Source organism: Dreissena polymorpha, chromosome 7 (genome assembly GCF_020536995.1).
Source record: "Dreissena polymorpha isolate Duluth1 chromosome 7, UMN_Dpol_1.0, whole genome shotgun sequence".
NCBI classification, from domain to species: Eukaryota; Metazoa; Mollusca; class Bivalvia; order Myida; family Dreissenidae; genus Dreissena; species Dreissena polymorpha.
Window position 1 is genome coordinate 4451971 of NC_068361.1, and position 5097 is coordinate 4457067.

A 5097-nucleotide genomic window follows, 5' to 3' on the forward strand; every position below is an offset into this window, starting at 1 on the left:
AATAACTTGCTAACTAGGCTATATATTTAATTTTATATATGCCAATTAGAATATATTCGGTGGTGACAAGGTAGAAATCCGTCTTTTTTTGCGCTTTTAAACTTTAAAATAATCGCGTTTGTCGAAATGAATGGACGTATACGTCTAGAAATCCTACTTTCGGTTTTAAAAGCGGTACCGTTTGAAAAATATTAAAGTCTTCACACAACTAAGCACAAAACACAACACGTTTTGCATTGGGCAAGGCTTGCGATCAGTTTATTGACATTGACAACACACGTCCACGAATATTACATATTCGTATCATATAACAATCAAGTACAATCGTAGTACAAACATGACAGGACAATTTTCGATCTATAAATTATATCACAAAGTATAACTATCACTTTTTATACATCACTTTTAGTATTGTGTCCTTAATTGGTGTTTTCAAGGCCAGGTTAAAAACCAGAGATAAAAATTCATCAGAAGCCCAATGTAAAATAACTCTGGAAAACTGTACCTGAAAACATCCAATATTAACATGTAACTAAACATTATGTAACACAAACATAACATGTCATTTGAGCCAATTTACTACTAATGCGGTTCGAATTTAAAAAAGTAAAAGTTTACTGATCGAACTCTAGCGTAGAACTGACCAAACAATGCACACCCCGTGCATATTCCCGCCTATGTCCACCTGAGTGACCATCACTCACGTGACAACCACACGCATGAACGAACCGCACTGTTTTGTGCGGTGCGTGATGTTTAGACATACGTTCTGTGCTATACTCCGTAACGCACAGAACTGAAAAGTCTTCACACAACTAAGCACAAAACACAACACGTTTTGCATTAGGCAAGGCTTGCGATAGAACAAAAACAAAGGTTAGTAAGGTTTTAAATTCGAACCGCAAATCAATTATAATTTCAATTGTCTAGTGATAAAAAGCTTTTTGTCTAGAGAATCATCAATGTACCCATCTTTAGCCCTATCAGACTTCCATCGACCATGTCGCTTCAAACATCTCTCAGACACACCCTCTGCGTTAGCCGCCGCAGTGGCTCCGCTTGCTCTCAAAGAATGTAGGCCCAAGTTTGCAAGGGGTGCAACAATTTTTAATTTGGAAACAATACCCTCTTTAGCCCGTGTGTAACTTAATTTCTTATCTTTAGATAACAAAAAACATCGTTGACCTGACCTACATGCTGGTCTAAATACATACATTTCGGACTTAATAGACAAAAACGCACTGTAAAAATACCTAAGCAACATTGACACAGGACAAGCAGACGTTTCCCCTTTTGAAATAACGATTTCTCTCCCTTTCCTATAAATATCAGTTTTACTCTTTCTAATGAAAAGCTTAATATGATCATCAAAAAACGAAACATCGCAGCATCTTAGACTACTGACTTCGTCGAATCTTAAAAAACCTGCGTATGACAATAATATCATGGATAAATCTCGAAGAACAATTACATCGTTCGAATCTGAAAACATGTCACACAAACTAATTAGTGATTTTGTATCAACGATGTCCTTCTTTGTGACGGGTCTAGAGTTGACGCGTTTTGCACACTCTAACATGGACTTCACTATTTGATTGTCTGTAGGATCTTGTAAATCGTTTATGTTGTGATACCACTTAATACCATAGAACGCTGCAGAAACAACGCTGTCCGATTTTCCGGCGTCAATTAAATTTGACAAATACAAAGCAACGTGAATAGCATGCGCCGGTAGAGTTGAAAATTGTTTATCGGCACAAAATGTTTTGAATAATTTCACCTGGTAAGAATATTTAGAAAGTGTTGTTTCCGCTCTAGAGTCCAACAAATGTCCCGCCATACGTGTAATAACGTTGTCCTGATCGTCCACATACTCGCCCGCTTCATCGAACTTCCTCTTTAAAGTAGCCTTTAAACCAACATCTGCAAACAATATGCAAACATGAAAATCCTACACAGATTCTATTTAATTACTCGTTAAACTTCTGATTTACTTAGTTCGCCAATCAAATCTCAAGGCTAACATTCTAAATGGTAAATGCTCATTACCAAACAACCCGTTATTTCCTCTACCTGGGTTTATTACACCAGTTTGTGGTAAGATGTACACATCTTTAACATTTTTGCTATATCCACCCTTCCCATCTGTAATCAAAGGCCAGAAAGCTGCGGATTCCCACTCGGGAACAACTAAAGTACCGACACATTCATCGTGCTCCATTTTCTTTAAACACTTAACAATGACCTGAGGTGGAGGAACCAGCCAATTGTTAAAACATGACCAACTTTGGGTGAAACAGTTCACAGCCTCAGTTCCAGGTACCCACCATTTCGAATTAAACCGTGCACATTTGTTGTTATAATGTGTAGCAAAACGATCAATCGTATGCGGACCCCATTTTACGTCTAATAAAGAGAATATAGATTCTTGAATGGACCAATCGTCGCAATCTTGATATCTACTAAGCTGATCAGCAATAGTATTATCTTTCAGCGGTATACATATCACAGATAAATTAATATTGTACAAACTACAAATTCTGTGAACATCTAAACATTTACAATGTAACTCATGTACATTACTGCCTGAGTGAAAAATATACAATACGTTCTTATTATCAGAATATAACATGACATTTTTGTTTTGTAGAATTACAACGTTACTTTTAATCACTCTATAAGCAGCTTCGAGTTCTCTCCAAGTAGAACTAGCAACTGACTCTTGCTCTGTCCATGACCCGTATACCTGTGTGCTTGTTACTATGTGTTCACTTCCGGAAGCCATTGTATTAACCATCTCACCTCTGAGAGCAACTTTACCCGAGTGTTCACTTCCGGAAACTACTGTATTTACCTGTCCACCTTTGAGAACAACTTTGCTCGTGTGCTCACTTCCGGGAGCAACTGTGTTTACCAGCTTATCTGTGAGAGCAACCTTGCTTACGTGCTCACTTCCGGGAGCCACCATATTAACATGTTCACCTCTGATATTATCTAGGTGCACGTACTCACTTCCGGGAGTCAATGCATTTACTTGCTCGAGAGTAATCATATCTAGATACTGCATACTGCATAGCTGCATACATCAAATCTATGGGTGAAATCCTGCCACCAGATATAATTTCTGCCCGATTGCTAGAAACATAACCTCCGTACCCAACAGAACTTGCGTCTGTGAAAACACATAAATCGACTGCTTTTTCTTGTGATAAACTTTTACCTTCTGAATTTAAGCTTCTAACATTGTCTAACCAAAACTGAAGCTCCTTTGCCGTTTCTAAACTAACCATAACACGAGCCTTCCAACTGGCTCGAGATAAAATACACTTGTACATATACCTTGTCATACGGCATACAACACTCCCTAGTACGCTTTTTAATGATACTATTCGTCCTACAACGCCGGCTAATACACGCACGTGTAATAAGCAACTATCGTCTTTCAACGACTGAAACAACGCGGACTTAATGGCGATTTCCAGCCTACAAATTCTTTCTTCTGTAATATATAGCCGATCTAGACAAAAGTCTAACTTATGCCCCAGCCAAACGGCATGCAAATTAGGTTTCCAAATGCATTTATCTTCTGCCAACAAAAAACCTGTATCTAGTAAAGTCTGCCTTACATAATAACTAGTCTGCACAGCTTTATCGAAAGAATTATCTCCTCCTATACCGTCGTCTAAAAACATTATAACTTTAAAACCGAGTGACCTCCAGTGTCTAATCAAAACTCTGAGAACCTTTGTGAATATGTGTCCCGCCGAACTAATTCCAAACGCTAAAGAATTATAGACGTAATATTTAACGTCACCGTCAACAATCCAACTGAACCCTCAATAAGTTGTATGTTCTGCAAAAATATCTATGTTGTGCTAAGCTCCTTTCAAATCAAACGTGAACATAAAAGTACCTTTATCAAAAAGGTTTTGTGCAATATTTATGTCATCGAATTTTATTTTGAACAGATGTAAACATGGATTTATGTGCCGACAATCCAAAACAAGCCTAGGTTTTCCGCTACGATTATAGGCAACCGTTAAAGGATTCACAACATGAGGTTGTTCACAAACCTCAGAAATTACACCTTTTTGAAGCAAACTGTTTATCTCTTTACTCACAAAATGGGGATTTTCACGTGCTGACTTATTATTTTTAAGGAATACCTGTTCCGGAATAACCTTGAAGGGCAATTTGTAGCCGAAACGTATAACGTTTAAGATATAAACATCGTCTGTTATTTCTACCCACCTTTGAATACAATTTCTTAAACGCCCTACTGGTGATGCTCTTTCGTCAGAAAAACTAGGAAATATATTGTGCTTACTATCATGCACCAATTCTGACTCACCTTGCAAACTTCCGGTTGCTATATGAACGTCCTTTGATATATTTATACATTCTAATTCTGCACAATATGATAAGCTACTTATCTTGTTATTCGTTGCAACGGGCTGCGGACATTCGTTTTTCCAGTGGCCCGGTTTACCACACATGATGCACAAGCCTGTCCGAGGCCTAACGAAACCCGTCTGCGCAGACGCCCATGAACAGTCGACCCTTCCGGACGGCGATATGGCCAGTTTCGACGCGGCTTCTTCCCCTTGTCAGATTTCGTTTTACGGATAGCGCGCGCCTCCGCCTTTTGAATGCGTTTTTCATCCTCGCTGTCACTGGCGATGGGATTAGTAGTATACTCATTTACCACACGCCAGCCTAGCTCTGACGTGTCTGCCATCAAGATGAGTTTTTGTCTCTGGCGTAGAGCCTTTTCCGCTAAATAAGCAGAGAAAAAAATATTTTTATATAGTAATGCGCATCAAAATAGAAACGCAAGACACACACCCGTAACACATGTTGCTATGTGTTTATATAACAAATTTATTCGAATAATTTACCTTCGATTAGAGCTTCTTTTGCGGATTGAATGTTATTTGAAGCAATTGCTGTGCTTGCAATATCAATGTTTTCCAAGATTTTGGCATTGTTTTTGTATTGCTCTTCATTACTTTTTTGTTTAAACTTTGGAACGTCTAAAAACGAACATTGTGATTTTCCACTTATCTTATTTATCATGCCGCTAATGCTGCTCAATAA

At 38.3% G+C, this 5097-nt stretch overlaps 1 pseudogene; it reads right to left on the reverse strand.

Moving 5' to 3' along the window:
* Positions 1–229: 229 nt before the first annotated feature.
* LOC127838039 (uncharacterized) lies at positions 230–4813 on the reverse strand (annotated as a pseudogene).
* Between the last annotated feature and the right edge of the window lie 284 nt (positions 4814–5097).